Consider the following 22,183-nt stretch of genomic DNA (forward strand, 5'->3'; position numbering starts at 1 on the left):
CCCAGGCTGGAGTGCAGTGGCATGATCTCAGCTCACTGCTGCCTCCAGCTCCCAGGTTCAAGCAATTCTCCTGCCTCAGCCTCCCGAGTAGCTGGGATTACAGGCCCTTGCCACCATACCTGGTTAATTTGTATTTTTTGTAGAGGGGGGTTTTTGTCATGTTTCCCAGGCTGGTCTCAAACTCCTGAGCTCAAGTGATCCACCTTCCTGAGCCTCCCAAAGTGCTGGGATTACAGGCATGAACCATTGTCCCTGGTCACAAATATCATTCTTAAAGGAACATGTAATAGTGATGGCTTTTGCCAAACTTGTGTTGTTGTTGTTGTCTTTGGAAATTAACAATATATATGTAAACACACACACACATTATTTTAAAACTCTTGAATAAAAGGAACTGAATGTAAAATGAAATTGTAGAATTTTTGGAAAATGATAATTAAACTAGACATATAAGGATCTGTAGAACACAGCTACATGAATTCGCCATAAAAATTAATAAAAGTATAAGTTAACAACTAAAACAGAAAAGCAGTCAACAAGTAAATAAGTAAGTAAATGAATAAATAATCCCCCCCCCCTTTTTTTTTTAGGAATCAACGTGTAGAAAAACCAACCTAATTTTGAAAAGAGTGTAAAAGGTGGGGTAAGAAGGCACAAACACACAAAATAAGAAATAAGAATAGGCAAAAGATACAAACAGATAGCTCACAAAATATACAAATGATGCTTAAATATATGAAAAGATGCTAAAGTTGTTTGTAATACCAGAAGCATAAACCAAAAGTATACTGAGATATGATTCTCACTATCAGCCTGACAAAAATTTGCAAGTTTGAGAAGAGATGATGATGAGGCTGGGGAGAAGCAAGCATTTTCACACCTTCTGGTGGGAATGCAAAATGAGACAGCCTCAATGGAGAGGAATTTGGTACAATTCAGCAATACTACATGTGCCTGTCTTGTTCCTGCTGTTTCTTTGGTGTCTGAAGTAGTGCCTAGCATTCAATAATTATTTGTTAAAGGAATTGGATGTCCTAATCTTTCCTGTCACATACATAAATTAACATAATCCCTACACAGACACGTGACTATGGAAACATAGACATAATCAAGCTCATAGCAAATAACAAAATGGAGTTTCTTTAGTGTTGTCAAAAAGTTATGCAGTTAGAAAGAAAGAGGCAGAGATAGGACTAAACCCAGGTCCTCGGACTGTCAACTCAGTGTCAAGTCAAACCTCACAGAGAAGAAAGGGCACCAGAGTGTATGAAGATCCATCCAAAGGGGCTGGGGAGGAAGCCATAGAAAGTGGTCCTTCCACTTCTCACCTCCAGCCTTAACAGGAAGTCTGGCCATGAAAATATGGAGAAGACACCATCTCAGCATCCATGTTCCGAGGACCTTGCAGGAATAGGAAGGTTATGAGTGACCATTCCTTTCAACAGTTAGGGTTTGGCAAATGTGTCTATGACTCAGAAAGGATGTTCTCTCAAAGCAGTTCAGAGCCCAGAGGCCTAAGAGAGGGGCCCTAAACCCCTGTGACCAGAAGGCATTCACGTAACATTCAAGGCAACTAGGCTGCTCCATCTCAGGCCCACGCCCTCCGTCTCCTGTAGGGACTTACCGCCCATCCTTGACTTTTAAAGTTTGCACATAGAGGCTTCTTTCAAAAAATGTGCATGCTATTTTAGAGACAAGAGGGAAAATTTGTGGAAAATACAAAGACTTGATGGGAATGAAGTATGTTTACACTTTCTGAGACAGACTCTATTTTTTTCAAAGGATAGAGAAATCATCCTTCCAAATCATATCAAACACATTGAAATGTACACACAGGCCACTTAAATACAATTTTTGCTGAAAATTTTTTGAAAAAAAATTTTATAGTTTTGTTTTTGGAATTAGGACATAAGTTGTACCTTTGCCTCATTTTAGCTATAACTTCTTTGCAGTTGCAAAGAAGATTTTTGCAGTTGCAAAGAAGTTGCAAAGCACATTTTTGAAAATATATATATATTAAAATTGCTTAACAGGTAAGAATTTTTTATTAATACTAAATTTAACAATAAATGAGATTCACAAAGCTTTATATCTAGACATTTAAATTTAAATGTTTATAGATTTCCTTTGCACATTTATTTTGGATCTGACACACAGGTATACCTATGGAAAGACATCTATTTATTTTATTTTATTTTATTTTTGTAGACAAGAAAATCTTTTATTTTAAACCACAAATTGTCAGCAGGTGGTCATAACTATCCATGTTTTATTAAAATCACGTAAAACCTAGGTTCAAAAGCACCGCTGATTATTGCTCTAGAAAAACTGCATGAAAAACTCAAATATGCACAGTAAAAACACCACAGTATACACAGTACTAAATTTTAAAGCAAGTGCGTGGAACGCTGAATCCATCTTACACACAGCTTCCAATATTCAACTGATATTTGTTTTACTTGAGGATGATGGAAATTTCCAAAAAGCATGATTATGAGAGGGTAAAATGTTGATCCTTACATATTTTTGCATGCCAACTAGTAGAGTCCTAAAAAATTAACATTTAGAAAATAGTAGAAACAGTTTTTAAAAGTTGACCCAAGAGATACATAAAATTAACCCCAGTTTTTCATGGCAATTTATTCTCCCTGGTTAACTACAGATTCAGTTTTCTGTGCCTCTTCAGCTTTAGTTTTATCATTTTCAGATGGTGCAGTACCTTCCTTTCCAGCTTCCTGCTTTTCCTTTCTTCCCTTTAGCACCTCTGCTAACCTTTGCTCCAGGTTCTTTCTCAGCAGATGTTTTTCTTTGTTTGGGTGCAGGTTTTGGTGGAGGAGGTTTTACTGACCATCTGGGAGACCATCTTGTGGGCTCCTGTTTAGTTACTTTGGAGCCATCTTCGCCCTCTGTATTCTCTGAAGACTTTCTCTTCGGCATAGTGGCTATGTCAGTGCAGCAAAAAGTAAAGCAACGGGGTGGAACTGCTGGCGCTGCCTCTGGATGCTGCCTCTGCCACTGCAGCTGCTCATGCACAGGGCACAGCACAGCCCCTATCTATTCATGTTTGATTCAAATATTTTTGTTGGCTCTTGCAGAGCTCATAAGTCCCAGTCACATTGGATTGGTTGTAGTGTGTAAAATGGCCCTGTCCTCAGGGACACTCAGGGCTGAAGCCTCGCTTCAAAGGCCCAGAAAACCTCTTTCACCAGGTAGCGTCCCAGTCTGCCTAGACGGCAAGTATACTGTGCTGCTGTCCCCTAGTGGCAGATAACGACTAATACCTGTAAAGGAGCTCCGGCTGTGATTCTGCTGGAATGGGAAGGAAGATGGCATCAGACGTAGGAACGGGCTCAGTGGTGTGGTCTTGGGCACAACAGCACCCAGAGTAAGTGGCCCTGAACCCTCAGTAGTGAAGCTTCCAGTAGTGAGAGCAGCCCCAGGCTGCTCTGAGCCCTGGGGCTGAGTGTGTGTTTGTGTGTGTGTGTGTGTGTGTGTGTGTATTTTTAAGGAGTGCCTTTCACGGAGCCACTCCTACTGGCAACTATCTTCCAAAAGCTATATATCTACATCATTTCCAGGGCCTTGGCACACTGTGTGAGGATGTCCTGATTATCCCACCTAGGAAAGCACATTTCTGGAGCAGTCCCTACAGAGAGGCAGGGAGGTCAACATCCTGTGGCTCTCCCTCCTCAAGACAGAAAGTGATGGTCTGTGCACTTCTCCTAGGAGCCCTGAGACCAAGGCTATAGTCTGCTGTTGTCCTGGTTACTCACAGAAGGCTGTGGATTCAACTCTCAGGACTGATGTAGGCCACCACTCAGCTTTGTGTGGCACGTCCTCAGTGTTCCCCATTTATACACAAGCTACAAGTAATTAATAAATGATGGTTCCCCTGGCCACATCTTTAGAAAGTAAGCAGGGTTAGGGTTGGAATAAGCACATCCTATTCTTACCTACTTCCATTTAATGGAGGGAAAAAAACTAAGAAACTAAAGCAGCCAAATGGCTTTGCCCCTAAGGTCTGCATGAGTGGTGAGAGGCTTACAGATCCGCAAGACCCAGTTCTTTTAGAGGGGATGAGGGTGAGGGTGTGGGCCTGTCGGAACAGACAAGGCTAAACTTTCAAGGCAGCATCACCTCCTGTCCATCATGGCTGAAAGGTGCCTCTTGACCTTCTTCTCACAGCACTAAACACCCTCCAGGGGAGAGGCTCCCTGTTCCACGGTATTATCAGGTGGTTATGAGCCCATGGCTCTGGGTGAAATGCAGAGGAGACACTGGTTCCGGTTTATTTAGGGATTCTCTAGAAAAGAGCTGATACTACAAAGTGACAAAAAGAGGAATACTTTTTGGAGAGGTGTCCTGGGTGCCAACATAGTAACACACACTTTTGGAATTCTCTGGTCTTCTGTTTGGAAAGGAAAAGTAAATCAGTTAGGTAACCAGATAGCCAGGTGATGTTCCAGACCCACGATTTTTGTGTTTGTTTTGGATGTTTTCCTTTTATTTTTAGTTGACACATAATAATTGTATGTATTTATGGGGTATAGAGTAATATTCTGATACATATATACAATATATAATGATCAAATTAGGGTAATTAGCATGTCCATCACCTCAAACAATTGTCACTTATTTGTGTTGAGAACATTCAAAATTCTCTCTTCTAGCTTTTAGAACGTAGACAATAAATTGTCGTTGACTATACTCACCATACAATGCTATAGAACAAGGGTGCCCAAGTCCATGCCCTATTAGGAAACAGGCCACACAGCAGGAGGTGAGCAGCCGGAGAGTGAGCATTACTGCCTGAGCTCCACCTCCTGTCAAACACTAATGTGAACTGCACATGCAAGGGATCTAGGTTGCATGACCCTTATGAGAAGCTAAGGCCTGATGATCTGAGGTGGAACAGTTTCATCCCAAAACCATCCCCTCAGCCCCTGGGGACCCTGGAAAAATTGTCTTCCACAAACCAGTCCCTGGAGCCAAAATGCTGGAGACAGCTGCTGTGGAACATTAGAATTCACTCCTCCTATCTAGTTGTAATTTTGCATCTGTTAAGCAACCTTTCCCAATCTTCCCCTCCCCTCTACTCTTTCCAGCCTCTAATGCCCCCAATTCTACTCTGTACTTCCTGGGGATCCATTTATTTTTACTCCTACATGCGAATAAGAACACGTGGTCTTTATCTTTCTGTGCCTGACATTTCACTTAATGTAATGTCCTCCAGGCTCATCCATGTTGCTGTGAATGATGGGATTTCATTCTTTTTTAGGCTAAATAGTATTTCATTTTGTATATACACACATTGTCATTATCCATTCATTTGTTGATGGACATTTAGGTTGATTCCATCTCTTGGCTACTGTAAATAGTGTTGCAATAAACAAGCAGTTGCAGGTATCCCTTTGATATACTGATTTCCTTCCCTTTAGATACATACCGGGTAGTGGGACTGCTGAATTATATGGTAGTTCTATTTTTAGTTTTTTGAGAAAAACTTCATACTGTTTTCCATAATGATTGTACTAATTTACATTCCCACCAACAGTGTATAAGAGTTCCCTTTTCTCCACATCCACACCAGCATGTGTTATTTTTTGTCTAATAGTCCTTTTAACCGGGGTAAAATGATATCTCATTGTGGTTTTGATTTTCATTTCCCTGATGACTAGTGATGTTGTGCATTTTTTCATATAGCTGTTAGCCATTTGTCTGTCTCCTTTTGAGGTATGTCTATTCAGATTCTTTCCCCACTTTTAATAGGATTATTTGTTTGTTGTTGAGTTCCTTGTATGCTTTGGATATTAGTCCCTTGTCAGTGAATAGTTTGCAAATATTTTCTCCCCTTCTACAGGTTGTCTCTTTACTCTTTTGTTTGCTTTGCTGTGGGGAAGCTTTTTCGTTTAATATAGTTCCATTTGCCTATTTTTGATTTAGTTGCTTGTGCTTTTGAAGTCTTAGTCATAAAATCTTTGCTCAGACCAATGTCCTGAAGTATTTTCCCTGTTTTGTTCCAGTAGTTCTATAGCTTTGAGTTTTATGTTTAAATCTTTAATCCAGTTTGAGTTGATTTTCATATATGGTAAAAGATAGGGGTCTAGTTTCAGTCTTCTGTAAATGGTTATCCAGGTTTCCCAGCACTATTTATGGAAGAGGGTGTCCTTTCCCTAGTGTATGTTCTTGGTAGCTTTTGCTGAAAAATCAACTGGCTGTAAATATGTAAACTTATCTCTGAGTTCACTGTTCCGTTCCATTGGTCTATGTCCGACCCAAGGTTTTTCTCAGGCTTTGTATAATTTTGTACTGAGCAAGCAGGAACTCAATCAATGCATGTTTTTAAATTTCCTAAATAAAGAAATACAAATCCTTTTTAAAGTAAGAAAAAATAGCCATGAACCATCATATATTTATCACAGAGAAATCAAAAAAGACACAAAGAGATTAATATTTTTAAAAACCAATACCAGAAATAACCACTGCTATTTAATTCCTCTAGACCCTCTTCTATATGCAAATTACCATACAGACATCTATATGAAAGTGTATGTCTATATGTGCAAATTTATATGTAAATTATATCTATAAATTGTATATCTATATGCAAAACATACACAATATATACCTTTTGCAAACTATATATGCATATACACCTATATACTATACAAATATGTACGGATGTGGAATAACTTCTACAGACTATTTTCAGTGATTTAGGGCAGCCCATGTTAGTAGAGTTTGGTGGTTAGGACTGTGTGCTTGGGAGCAAGTTTACCTAAGTTCAAACCTCGGCTGTGTACCTTAGACGAGATGTGTCCTTGATCAAGGCACATACGTTAATTATCTCATCTCTAAAGTGGAGAAAATAATGGCATTTCCTCACAGGTAGTTGTGAGAATAGCTAAATCCATATATTTAAAAGTGCCTGACACATGGCAGGGTAAGCCTTCAACAAGTCTCTTTTTTTCCCCCCATCAACTTTCATTTCCTGGGGTACATGTGCAGGATGTGCAGGTTTGTTACACAGGTAAGCATGTGCCATGGTGATTTGCTGCACAAATCAACCCATCACCTAGGTGTTAAGCCCCAGCATCCATTAGTAATTCTTCCTGATGCTATCCCTCCCTGCTCTGCCAGATGCCAGTGTGTGTTGTGCCCCTCTATGTGTCCATGTGTTCTCATCAGTTCGCTCCCACTTGTAAGTAAGAACATGTAGTGTTTGACTTTCTGTTCCTGCATCAGTTTGCTGAGGATAATGGCTTCCTGCTCCATCCATGTCCCTGCAAAGGACATGATCTCATTCCTTCCTTCTTATGACTACATAATATTCCAGGGTGTTATGTACCACATTTTCTTTATCCAGTCTATCAAAGAAACTATCATCAGAGTGAACAGAAAACCTACAGAGGGAGTGAAAAATTTTGCAATCTATCCATCTGACAAAAGTCTAATATCCGGAGTCTACGGGGAACTTAAACAAATTTACTAGAAGAAAACAAACAACCCCACTAAAAACTGGGCAAAGGACATGAACAGACACTTCTCAAAATAAGACATTCATGCAGCCAACAAACATGAAAACAGGATCAGCATCACTGATCATTAGAGAAATGCAAATCAAAACCACAATGAGATACCAACCATCTCACTCCAGTCAGAATTGCAATTGTTAAAAAATCAAGAAACAACAGATGCTGGCGAGGTTGTGGAGAAAAAGGAATGCTTTTACACTGCTAGTGGGAGTGTAAATTAGTTCAAACATTGTGAAAGACAGTGTGGTGATTCCTCAAAGATCTAGAAGGAGAACTACCATTTGACCTAGCAATCCCATTACTGGGTATATACTCAAAGAAATATAAATCTTTCTGTTATGAAGATACACGCACTTGTTTGTTCATTGCAGCTCTATTCACAATAGCAAGGACATGGAATCAACCCAAATGCCCAACAGCGATAGACTGGATAAAGAAAATAAGTTTTAAGTGAAGCATTTTTTAAGGCCATTTATAAAGCAAAGAATGTTTAAAGAAAGAGAAGAAGATACAAATGGTCCTAATCAGACAGACCCTCACCCAATATAGAAGATTCTCATGGGCTAGACTTTCATTCTATGAATATAATTGTGGCTTCCAGCAGGTGTTCTAGACCACGGCTTAACCTGGGGATTTCCATCTCAAAGAAAACCTAAGGACTAGGGCTAAATCTGTGTATTATTCTAAATGTACCAATGTAACACCAACACTCCCGCCTTCTCTCCCAAGCCCCTGTCCTGTCCATCAGCTTCTCACTGTTCCATTTCTCTCCCACTCAAGACTAAGCTGCTAGATAAGAGGATATGAAATCGATCTCTAATTGGTTTATTTTCCCACAGGATTCAGGCAGAGGAAGGGAGGGCATGTGTCATTGGAGAGGACATAGTCAACCATTTCCAACTATTGCATCTGACTTAGAGAGGAACATTTAATAGACTAAAACAATTGGAGCCACATTGACAAGAAAAATCTTTTTTGTTGTTTTATGATACATTTCATCATGTATCATGACATACTCATCATTTAGGTTCCTTTTATTTTTATTTCAAGAGGAAGTCACTATCTGCAGAGGAAAATTCCCATATACAGGCTGAAATCTACCCCATTTTTCAACCTTAATCCCAAATATAAATAATCACAAATAATAAAGAATGCTATGTTGTATGCTGATTTGTATATTACTATGAATTTGTGAGCACCAAATTTGTGCTAACCATACTATAAAATGAACCAGACTTAGGCTCTAGCCTAAGGAGCTCCAGTCAAGGAGCTAGCATGAAGTTAATACATGAGAAATATATTGAATTAACAAGGAATCTTATCTCAGAGTGCAAAAACCCATGCCCTCTACCTGTGAACTCCCAAACTAATCTTAGCCTTTATTATATGGTTCCAGATGGCTCTGTTGCAGCCATCATCAATTCTTCAAATGACTTTTTGGGCCTCATTTTCAGGTGCAGAGAAATATATTTGTAAAGTAACTCTACTCTTCATGACCATAACCTCCCTCTCCCAAAACAACATCTCTCATTTCATCAGGGATCTTTTTCCACTGCCTGCTACTCACAACAAACACATAGTTGCCCTCATAAAACAGACAACTAAAATCCACTTCTATGTTCCATGATACACCAGCCAGGAACTCACTCTTCTAATTACTGTCAATTTCATGATAAGATTAAAAGCCATACCTACTATTGAAGTGTCTGTTTGTCTTATAAATAAATGTCGTAAAATTCAATTACACCACCTTACCCACAATCAATAAAAAATTAAGTCACACCTTCACGTAACAAAGGGCGTTGTTAATCTCAAAATTAAACAGCAATGCAGGAATGTGTGGTAAGCCACAGACATTTTTTTTTCAAGCTATGACCTGATCTTTCTCACTTAACTGGTTCTGGCATTCTGCCTCCCCTCTAGGGTTTTGCTATCAGATTAATCTGTTGATTTCTCTGCTCTACACACTTACATAAGCACCTACGTGGATGTGGGCCTGCAGGTGGCTCTGCTGTTATTTGTGGTATCTGTTGAAACCAATCAGTTTATCCAGTTTGGTGGCATGCCACAAGTGCTAAGCCCACACTTCTTCAGAGGAAAATTTGGCCATCAAATGGAGGCACCTTTCATTCCCCCTACAAGGAATGACAACCCTCACCTCTCCCAAGACCCAAGAACTAATAAGAAAATTTGTATATGCCAAGCTTTTTCAGTTTTGAATTTGAAATTTATCTGCCCTCCTCTGTCTCAAAGTGCTGATCATCTCCTGAGAGACTCATGATGTAGTAGAAAGATGCCAGTGTCAGAGGGACAGACAGACCTGGGTTCAATCCTGGCTCTGCCACCTACCATCTGTGTGGCTTTGGATCTAAGGCTCTTTCTGAGCTATGGTTTCCTCACTAGAAAATGAGAATTATAATATTTCCCTCAAGAAAGGTTGCGGTATTATTAGTATATGTCAAGCAACTTTCAGGCAGAGATGTTCCATATATGTTGGTGCCCCATTCTCTCCCTTCTCCCATCTGCACCACGTCTTCCCACCCTCACCAATGTACTCTCCTATTTTCTCACACAAGAAATTGCCAGCTTCTATTATTTTCCTCCAATAAGCCTTCCCAAATCCTCCTTTTAACCTGCCCCTTTTACCTACAACCTCCAAAGTTCTTGGGAAGCCAGGACCAGAAATGTGTTGTTGGTGGCTCAGTTACCTGGGACCACACATTGCAAAAATAATGAATTATTTTTTGAGAAATGTGGAGTGAGATGGGCTAGACACTACTGGAGGGGTACTAAATTGGAGCAAACCTTATAAAAATTATGAATATACAACAGGGTTTTTAAAATGTTCATACCTCTGACTCAATAATCTTACCTCTAGGAGTTTATCATATTAAGGAAATTATCAGATAAATCTTCTAAGATTTGTGTAAAGGATGTTCATTACAGTATTGTAATAGCAAAAATTTGGAAGCAATCAAAATATCCAAGAACAGAATACTGAAATACTGGAGTAAATACTAGGCCATCATTAAAAACCATCATTTAAGAGTGTATAATGACATTGGAAAATGCTTACAATTTAACACAAAATTATGAGTATATCATCAATTTTAACACTATATTATAAAAAATAAAATTGTAACATATAATCTAGCAATTTCACTTCGGGTTATATACTCAAAAGAAGTGAAAGCAAGAACTAGAACAGTTTTTTTTTTCTTTTTCTTTAAAAGTGTTTTATTGATATATATTAGTTGTACATATTTGGTGATAGAATAGATATTTGTATGCCAACATTCATGGCAGCAATATTCATAACAACCAAAAGTGGAAGCAGCCCTGGTGTCTATCAGAAAAGATAAGCAAAATGTGTTGTACACAGATACAATGGAATATTGTTCAGACTTGAAAAGGAAGGAAATTCTGACACATGCTACAACTTGGATAACCCTTGAGAACATTATGCTAAATGACATAAGCCAATCACAAAAGGATAAATACTGCATGTATAATTTCACTTATGTAAAGCACCTAGAGCCATCAAATTCATACAGAAAGTAGGATTGTGATTTCCAGAGCCTGGGAGGAGGGAGGAATAGGATGTTAGTTTGGAAAGATAAAATATTTCTGGAAATAGATGGTGGTCATGGTTGCACAATGAATAAGGGAGGAAATGGTCTTCTACCTCAAGCAGCTAAATCACACATTTAGAATAGGATTCAGCTAAGGGTAACATAAAAAGAAAGATATTAGTAGGCTGAAATGCATTTAAAAAGAAAGCACTGGGATTATAAACCGTGTCGTAAGAGGAATGTTTGAAGGAAGCAGTGATATTTAGACTGAACAAATGATTCGCAAGATTCAAAGGGAGCAGGACAGTAGTAGAGTGCAGGAAGTATTGGATAGGTCCTCATGTAGATATCATGTGTATTAGAGTATGAAATGCACTAAATGAGTGGATAAAGAAACTGTGATATATATACACACACACACACAACACACACACACACAAATATGATGGAATACTATGCAGCTATAAAAAGTAATGAATTAATGTCATTCACAGCAACCTGGATGACATTGGAGACTACTATTCTAAGTGAAGTAACACAGGAGTGGAGAACCAAACATCAGATATTCTCACTCATAAGTGGGAGATGAGCTATGAGGATGCAAAGGCACAAAAATGACACAATGGACTTTGGGTACTCAGGGGGAAAGGGTGGGAGGGGGGTAAAGGATAAAAGACTACAAATTGGGTTCAGTGTGTACTGCCTGGGTGATGGGTGCACCAAAAATCTCACAAATCACCACTAAGAACTTACTTGTGTAACCAAATGCCACCTGTTCCCCCAAAACCTAGGGAAACATATTTTTTAATGGAATAATGGATCATCATGGAGTCTGTCATTACAATGGCCACTCTGCAGCCAAATTTCGAGTATGGAAATGCACCCAGTACAGTGCAGTGTCACTGCAGCTTACATGGTGTGATATGAGAGTATATATCAAGAAAGCTCCTCTGCCCCAAATTTCTTGCTTTTTATCCATTTTTCCCACAATTCACAGGTGTTAAAAGGCATAAAATTTTAACTATAACTCAAGGAAACTTTAACTTTTTAATGTCAGAGGTGTTAAAGGGCATCAAATTCTAAGTATAACTTAAGGGAAATTTTAACTTTTTAACTTTAACTTGAGGATCACTTTTCTGGTCCTTTGAAGACAAAAAAATCTGAGGATATATGATTGTAACAACCACTGGGGCTGGCATGGTGACTTGTGCCTGTAATCTCAGTGCTTTGTGAGGCTGAGGCAGGAGGATGACTTGAGGCAGGAGTTCGAGGCTGCAGTGAGCTATGATCGTGCTGCAGCACTCTAGCCTTAGTGACAGAGCAAGACCTTCTCTAAAAAAAAATAATTTTTTAAAAAAGAGTATGAAATGCCCTATGCTTAAAGAAATTCTTTGTACCATATGTTTGTACATAGGCAGGTGTGAAGGAGTAGTGGCTGACAAGACAGAGAGGTAAGCAAGGGCTTGATCATTTGTTCACTCAACAAATATGTATTTATTGATATACCTACTCACAAAGAACTTACTAATCCATGCTAAGAAGTTCTGGTTTTAACCAAACAGTATTAAGTAACTACTGAAGTACTTGAAAGTCCTACAATTCAATTTGTATTTTAGAAAGTTCATTCTGGAGGTTGAGCAGTGGATTATTTAGAGAATGGCAAGACTGGAGGCAATTAGAGATGACTTAAGAAGCTGTTTCAGAAATCCAGGTTTACAAAAAAAAAAGCAGTGGAGTGGGAGCAAAAAGGACATGGTTCAAGGAAATATTTAGATACTAAAATTGACAGAATTTGATGATGCATTGGCTTCGGAAAGTGAGAAAAAGTAAAGTTAGGACAATTCTTGAGATTTTGTTGCATGCAGTGGGGTGACTGTAATGAACACAGAAACCCACTATAGGATGAAGAGAAAATTGAAATGGGGAAAATTGTGAAGTCCATTTTGTACATGTCAATACCTGTGGAAGACATTGCTAGTCACCTACCAGAATCCATTTTCTCCTTTTTCCACATAATGGTAGCTAGGATATGGCTGCCCAGCCTTCCTTTGGCACTGTATTTTGCAGGCACTCTTTGTAGTGGGGTAGTGGCCGTGTGGTTAAGACCTTGCCGGTAGAATGTGACCAAGAGCAAATTGCGCAACTTCCTTCTCACTTGCTTAAGAATAAATCTCTGTCCCTGGATTTCTGCTCCTTCTCCCTGCTACTGTTTGGAATGGTGATGACTTAAATGACCTAGGAAGTCTCAAGTTGAGGATAGCAGAGCCTACACTAACCTGAGTGTCTGCATATATCAGAGCTGTCTGCTCATCTCAAACATTCATCTTGGGCTGTTCACATGATAGAGAAATATGCGTATTGTTCTTTACACTATTGATTTTAGAGCAGTTTTGTTACAGTAGCTTAGCCCACCTCATACAGCATCTAAGTGGAGATATGGACAGTTGACTATACTAGTCTGAAGTTCAAGAAAGAGGTAAATTTATCAGTTATAATTAAATTGGGTTAACATCAAAGGCATGTATATGAATAACTCTCTCATAAAATATATAAAGAAAGAAAAGAAAAAGACTTCAGGTGTAACACAAAGGAATACAATCTGTAAAGTGTGCATAGAGGAAAGAAGAGGATATCACATTGAAGTATAAAAAGAATAATAAGAGAATTAGAGGATAGGCAGTATTACAGCAGTCAATACAGGAGTTAGTATCAAGGACACAGCAGTCAAAGGAAGTTGTCAAGGAAACAAGTTCCATGAGAATATGGAGCCCAGAACACCAAGGATTAGCCATGGACCAGAGATGGAACGTTTTTCACACAGCAAGAAAATGTCAGGAGACATTTTCAGTCAATGTATGTACACATTCCTTCGAGACAAGGAATACTTGAAATAATAGTATCTGAACTAATTGAGTCTAACAGGAGAAAGAGAAGAGGAAAAGGACATTGAAGGTAGATGGAGTAGCCTTCAATGTCAGGAGGCATGCAGAAAAAGGAAAGTTTCTAAAAATATCACAAGAGGCTAAACAGTGATCATTATTTTCTCTAAAAGTAGAATGAGGTTGGTGTTGGACTTATAGCTCATGGAAAGTGATAATGGTTTAGAACAGTTTCTGAGGGTGGAAAAATATGTTGCAGAGAAGCTAGTGTTGAATGATTTCCTCTGTGTGTAGTCAGTAGTGGTGGTTAGATGGTAATACTAATCCAAAACGGGTACTCTGTGCAGCAAGTATCATATAAAGATGCAGGTTAAAAAGTAAAGGATATCGGTGAGAGCAGATGGAGGATTTCTCTTTTCATCACTTTGATCCTTGTGTTCACAGAGATATTATACCAGGTCTGTCATATCATCTGTGACAAACTTGGTGCCATCACCATCATAACACCTTTCTAAGTCTGGGAGCTATATTTCCCCCAGACACCTTCCTATATTGTTCTGGATTTGAATTTGCCAGTGGGGGGGAAAAAAAAACCAACTTGTGTCATCTTTAGAAGGTGGGAGCAAAGAGCAAGCTATTGTTTTTAGGAGGTCAAGGAGGGCAGAAGTGGTAGCTTCTAGAAATCCTCCACAGTAACTTTTTCTATAGATTCTGAAGATCTACAGACCTATCTCTCAGCTCCTCCCACATTCACATAATCTCTAATTTCTACATGAAATCTCTTTTTCCCATAGTAATCATGGTAGCTGTCTTCTGACCAAAACCAGATGGGTATGCCAGGCCTAGTGTTGATGTGGCTATCCTCATCCTCTCTGAAAGCAAATAAAAAACAAACTCTAATTATTCTGACCTTCAGTCAACTCTGTTTTTCTTGGCAATGTTGTTTGGAAAAACATCTGGAAATACCTCAGACACTATTGCCTTGGGTTCTTGGATTTCATCACCCAAAAATGTTTCCTTCATTCTTAGGAGCAGGCTTCTTCTTGGGTTCCTTCATTCCCACAGTGCTCCCACATAACTGGATACTATCATCTCAGACAGAACCTCAGCATTCTTGGCAGCACTTGTCAATAGGAGTCCACCAATGAATACCGGATGTGGATATATCATGGGGCTGACCCTGGATACTCCTAACCCCTTCCTAAGTAGTGATTCACCATGATCATACTCAGTTATTTAGACAGCAAGAAGGTTCTTTACTAGACTGCTTGGAATTTCATGCCTCAGGTAGTGCAGGCTCCAAAGCCAGCTATATACACAATTTGGCACATTAGTAGGATGTGACAGAGTTTAAAGAGCCAACAACTTTGTCTAGCTTAAAAGATAAGTCCTACTTAGTTCTGGGCACACAGTAGTGGCCTAATTTACTTAGATCGTAAGAACCTGGGTTTCTGAATCCTCTCTCGCAGCCAACTGTTGTGATCAAGAGTATAGATTCCGCAGTCAGAATGCCTGAGATTAAATGCTGGCTTGATTTGGGAAAAACTGTTTAACCTCTCTGTAACTCATCTGTAAAATAGGGATAATAAAATGAGGATTAAAGAAATAATGCACTTAAAGTACTTCATACATTTTGGGTGTAATAATAATAATATAAACAGACGTTGGAGTTATTGTGGGTTTGGTCCCAGACTACTGTAATAAAGCAAGTATTGCAATAAAGCAAGTCACATAAATTTTTTGGTCTCTCAGTGTATATAAAAAGTTACATTTATACTATACTGTAATCTATGAGGTGTGTAATAGCATTATGTCTAAAAAATGTACAAACATTTTAAAATATTGGGTCAATGAAGATATTAATGGAGAAATATAAATACTTTTTGAAACAAATGAAAATGGAAATACAACTTACCAAAATGTATGGGATATGGCAAAAGCAGTGCTAAGAAGAAATTTCATAGCAAAATATCTACATCAAAAAAATAGAAATATTTCAAATAACCTAACAATGTACCTCAAGGGACTAAAAAAGCAAGAACAAACCAAATCCAAAATTAGTAGAAAGAAAAATAATAAAGATCAGAGCAGAACTAAATGAAATAAAGACTACAAAATACAAAAGATCAAAGAAATAAAAAGCTGGTTTTTCTGAAAAGAAAAAATCAACAGCCATTAGTTAAACTAAGAAAATAAAAGACCCAAATAAATAAAATTAGAGATGAAAAAGAAGATACAAAAATGCAAAGGATCATTAGAGACAATTATGAACAATTATACTTTAACAAATTGAGAAACCTGGAAGAAATGGATTAATTCCTGGACACATGCAACCTACCAAGATTGAATCAGAGTGAAAGAGAAAACTTGAACAGACCAACAACAAGTAATGAGATGAAATCAGTAATAAAAAGTCTCCCAACAGAGAAAAGCTAAGAACTGAACGGCTTTACTGGTAAAGTTTACCAAGCTTATAAAGAAGAAATAACACTAATTTGTCTCACACTGTTCCAAAAAATTGAAGAGAAGGGAATTCTTGCTAACTCATTCTATAAGGTCAGCATTACTCTGACACCAGAACCAGACAAGGACACAACAAAAAAGGAAACTATTGGCCATTATTCCTGATGAACATACATGCAAAAATTCTTAACAAAATACTAGCAAACCAAATCCAACAGCACATCAAAAAGGTGATACACCATGATTAAGTAGGATTTATCCCAGGGATGCAAGGATAATTTGATATATACAAATCAGCAAATCTAATACATTATGTCAACAGAATGGAGGACAAAAACCATACAATCATCTCAACAGATGCATAAAAAGTACCTGATGAAATTCAACGCCCCTTCATGATAAAAATTCTCAAAAAAATTACACATAGAAGGAACATACCTCAACAAGATAAAGGCCATTTATGGCAAACCCACAACTCCACAACTAACATAATACTGAACGAAGAAAGGCTAATAGTTCTTGATTTTTAAAAGCTAAAAGTTTTTCCTGTAAGAACTGGAACAAGACAAGGATGCCTACTTTTATCACTCTTATTCAACATAGTACTGAAAGTACTAGCTAGAACAATCAGGCAAGAGAAGAAAATAAATGGCATACAAATTGGGAAACAGGAAGTCAAATTGTCCCTCTTTTCAGATGATGTGATATTAAATATAGAAAAACCTAAAGACTCCACCAAAAAACTCAGGTATGATAATGAATTCAATAAAGTTGCAGGTTACAAAATCTACATACAAAAATTAGTCATGTTTCTATACACCAATAACAAACTAACTGAAAAATCAAGATAGCACTTCCTTTCACAATAGCTACAAAAATAAAAACAAAAATAAAATGCTGAGGATTAAATTTAATCAAGGAGATGAAAGACCTCTATAATAAAAACTGCAAAACATTGTTGAAAGAAATCAAAGAGAATACAAACAAATTGAAAGATATCTCATACTCATGGATCAGAAGAATTAATATTGTTAGAATGACAATACTACCCAAAGGAATCTACAGATTTGATGTGATCCCTATCAAAATGCCAACAGTATTCTTCACAGAAACAGAAAAAACAATCCTAAAATTCATATGGAACCACAGAAGACACTGAATAGCCAAAGTAACACTTAACAAAAAGAACAAAGCTCAAGGCATCACATTACCTGACTTCAAAATCTACAGAGCCATAGTAACCAAAACAACATGGCATTGATATAAAAACACAGACTAATAGAATAGAATAGAGATCCCAGAAATAAATCTACATATTTACAACCAACTGATTTTTTACAAAGATGCCAAGAACATTCACTGGGGAAAGAACACCCTCTTCAATAAATGGTGCTGGGAAAACTGGATATCCATTTGCAGAAAAATGAAACAAAACCCCCATTTCTCACCATATGCAAAAATCAACTCAAACTGGATTAAAGACTTAGATGTAAGACCCAAATCCATAAAACTACTAGAAGAACACACAGGAAAAATGTGTCAGTACATTAGTCTAGGCAAAGATTTTGTGGCTAAGACTTCGAAAGCACAGGCAGCTTAAAAAAGGAAATAAACCAATGGGACTATATTAAACTAAAAAGCTCCTGCACAGCAAGGGAAAAGTCAAAAGAGTAAAAGACAACCTGTAAAAGGGGAGAAAACACTTGCAAATTATTCATCCAACCAAGAAACTACTATCCAGAATATACAAGGAACTCAAACAACTCAAGAGCAAAGTAAATAATAATGATAATAATAATAATAATCCCATTAAAAAGTAGGCAAAGGATTTCAATAGACATTTCTGAAAAAAAAAAGACATACAGATGACCAACAGGTATATGAAAAAATGTTCAACACAACTAATCATTAGGAAAATGCAAGTAAAAATCAGAGTGAGGTATCATCTCATCCCATTTAGAATTGCGATTATTACAATAAGAGCAAAATAACAAATGTTGGTGAGGATGCATAGAAAAGGGATCTTTTACACAATGTTGTAAATTAGTATAGCTATTATGAAAAAAATATGGAGATTTCTCAAAAAACTAAACCTAGAACTACCATATGATCCAGAATTCCCGCTACTATAAATCAATATGTCAAAGGGATACCTGCAAACCTGTGTTGATTGCAACACTATTCACAATAGCCAAGATATGGAATCAACCTAAATGTCCATCAATGAATAAATGAAAAAAGAAAATGTGGTATATATAGATAATGTAACACTATTTGGCAAAAAAAAAAAAAAAAAGGAATGAAATAATGTAATTTGCAGCAACATGAATGAAACTGGAGGTCATTACTTTAAATAAAATAGGCCAGGCACAGAAAGACAAATATTGCATGTTCTTGTTCATATATGTGAGTTTAAAAAGTTGACCTCATGGTGGTAGACAGTAGAATGATGGTTACCAGAGGTTGGGAAAAGGGCAGAGGGGATAAACAGAGATTGGTTAATGGGTACCAACATACAGGCACATAAAAGAAATAAATTCTAATATTTGATAGCACAGTATAGTTAATAATTATTGTGTATTTCAAAATAGCTAGAAAATATTTGAAATATTCCAAACACAAAGAAATGATAAATGTTTGAAGTGACAGAGATCCTAAATACCTTGATTAACCATTGTACATTATATGCCTGTATCAAAATATCACATGTACTGCATAAATATGTACAATTATTATGTATCAATTAGAATACTTTATTGCTTAAAAAATGCTAAAAATTGTCTGAGCCTTCAGTGAGTCATAATCGTTCTGCTGATGGAGAGTATCACCTCAATGTTGATGGCTGCTGTTGTATTAGGGTGACGGTCCCTGAAGGTTGGGGTAGCTATGGCAATTTCTTAAAAGAAAACAACAGAGAAGTTTGCCTCATCAATTACCTCTTCCTTTCACAAGATTTCTCTCTGTAGCATGTGATGCTGTTTAATAGCATTTTACCCACAGTAGAACTGCTTTGAAAATTGGAGTCCATCCTTTCAAACCCCACCATTGTTTAATCAACTAAGTTTATGGAATATTGTAAATCCTTTGTTGTCATTTCAACAATGTTCACAGCATCTTCACCAGGAGTAGATTCCATCTTAAGAAGCCACCTTTATTGTCCATTCAGAAGAAGCAACTTCTCATCCATTCAAGTTTCATCATGAGATTACAGCAATTCAGTCACATCTTGAGACTCCACTTCTAGTTCTCTTGCTATTTCCATCACATCTACAATGACTTCTTCCACTGGAGTCTTGAACCCCTCAAAGTCATCTATGAAGGTTGGAATCAACTTCTTTCAAACTCCTTTTAAAGTTGATATTTTGACCTCCTCTCATGAATTATGAATGCTCATAATGGCCTCTGGAATGGTGAATCCTTTCCAGGATGTTTTTAATTATTTTAATTAATTTAATTATTTTGCCCATATCCATCAGAGGAATCACTATTTATGGCAGCTGTAATGTTCCAAAACATATTTCTTAATAAAACTTGAAAATCGAAATTACTCCTTAATCCATGGGCTGCAGAATGGATGTTGTGTTAGTTAGGCATGGAAACAACATCCTTGTACGTTTTCATCAGAGCTGTTGAATTACCAGGTTTTTGTCAATGAGCAGAAATATTTTGAAAGGGATCTCTTTTTTCTGAGTAGTAGGTCTCAACAGTGGGCTTAAAATAGTCAGTAAACCATGCCGTAAACAGATGCACCTCATCCAAGCTTTACTGTTCCATTTATAGAGCACAAACAGAGGAGATTTGGCACAACTCTTAAGAGACCCAGAATTTTCAGAATGGTAAATGAGCATTGGCTTCAACTTAAAGTGACCAGCTGCATTAGTTACCTAACAAGAGAGTCAGCCTGTACTTTGAAGCAGCAGGACTCTGAAGAAGTGGGCCACACCCCCACCGCATGCCCTGTGAGGGGAGCAAGAGAACCTTTCCCACTTCAAATGGGTCCTCCCCTGGGATCCTGGAAGGTGAGTGAGAGCAAATGCTTACACTCAGAGAAGGCTGCAAGGGGCTGGCTCAGGAAAGTAAAGATACAAGTCCCAGAGGCACCCCCAGCAGAGAAGACAACTCCCTCCAGTCCTGCTCCCCGAGGTCCACCCCAAACTCCCTATACCGCTTCAGCCTCTCACTTGCCTCTCCTAAAAGTCCTCACCCTAAACAAGCCCCAGTCTCACTCTTCCTCCTCCAACAAATGCCCAGTGAATTTGGGCGTAGTAAGGTCTGGGTCTCCTCCCTACAGGACTTAAAGCAAATTAAGGGGGATCTGGGCAAGTTTTCAGGTGACCCTGATAGATATATAGAGACTTTCCAGATTTTCACCCAAATATTTGAATTCTCCTGCAGAGACATTATGTTACTTTTGAATCAGACCCTGATGGACACTGAGAAGCAGGCTGCTCTACAAGCAGCACAGAGATTTGGGGATGAGCTTTCTATCACATATAGCATCAGGGAAGGGGGTGAACATTATCCAACCAGAAGAGAAATAGTACCAGTGAATGACGCTAAATGGGATCCTAATGACGAGATAGAAGACTGGAAAAGGAGACACTTTCAGGTGTGCATAATGGAAGGCTTACATAAGACTAGGACCAAGCCTCTCAATTATACTAAGTTGTCCATGATTTGGAATTTGATAAAATTCCCACTACCTTCCTGGAAAGGCTAAGAGAGGCCTTGGTAAAGCACACCCCTCTATCTCCTGATTCAGTTGAGGGACAACTAATCCTAAAATATAAATGTATTACCCAGGCAACTCCTGACATCAGGAGGAAGCTACAAAAACAGGACCTAGGACCAGATAGTACATTAGAGGACCTCCTGAAAGTGGCTACCATGGTCTTTTATAATATAAGAGAAAGGGAGGCCCGGGAAAGAGAGAGGAGATACAGGTATTCCCAGGGCGCACTTGTTAACTGCTAAAGATATGGCAAGAACATTAATCTCTTCTAAAGTTTATCCGCTCCCATACAAAGTTTAATTCCTTTCACCAGGGTGAAATAGCTCAGGGTACAATGTTGTTGCTGGTATATTACACTTCTTATCTCTGTAATCTTTGGCACTAAACTCTTTCCTTGTATAATACACATGTTTAACCTATGCATACTTAAACTTATAAAACTTGTTTTATTCTCTCATGCCTAGAAGGCATCAAATTCCAAATGGCCAGGGAACCAGAGCCTTGGACAATGGCTACCCTTCACTAGGAACCATTTGATAGACCTCTGGGAGGAATCTGACTGCTGTTTTCCCCAAAACAATGCCCCCTGTCAGCAGGAAGCAGCTAAGACTGGTCATCATTCGTATTCTAAGGGCAGTTAGATGTATCTCTTCAGAGAGGGAAATGATACGGGAGTTCTAGGAAGGGAAGAGTGTGATCCCTTTAAATAATATGGAATGGGGGAAGAAAAGTGCTGGGTAGAGGAGCGTGTGGTCCCTGGCTAGAGTTCCACCCTCACGGACCTAGGTGAGGACAGGCATTTCCTGCCCAAATGTTGCATTTCCCAAGACCACCCTGGCCAGCTATGCCCCCATCCTGAGCCTGTAAAAACCCAAGACCCTAGTGGGCAGATGACACACAGGTGAACAGATGTGAAGAGGAGCACATCGGGCAGAAGAAGATGCAAGCACCTGGTCACTGAGAGGACATGGAGAGGAGCACGCCAGCAGAAGAACACACCGG

The 22,183-nt window shown here is 38.3% G+C and overlaps 1 pseudogene; it reads right to left on the reverse strand.

Moving 5' to 3' along the window:
- Nucleotides 1–2,639: 2,639 nt before the first annotated feature.
- LOC717507 (high mobility group nucleosome-binding domain-containing protein 3 pseudogene) lies at nt 2,640–3,069 on the reverse strand (annotated as a pseudogene).
- Nucleotides 3,070–22,183: the final 19,114 nt, after the last annotated feature.

The sequence above is a fragment of the Macaca mulatta genome, chromosome 1 (assembly GCF_049350105.2).
Source record: "Macaca mulatta isolate MMU2019108-1 chromosome 1, T2T-MMU8v2.0, whole genome shotgun sequence".
Lineage (NCBI taxonomy): Eukaryota > Metazoa > Chordata > Mammalia > Primates > Cercopithecidae > Macaca > Macaca mulatta.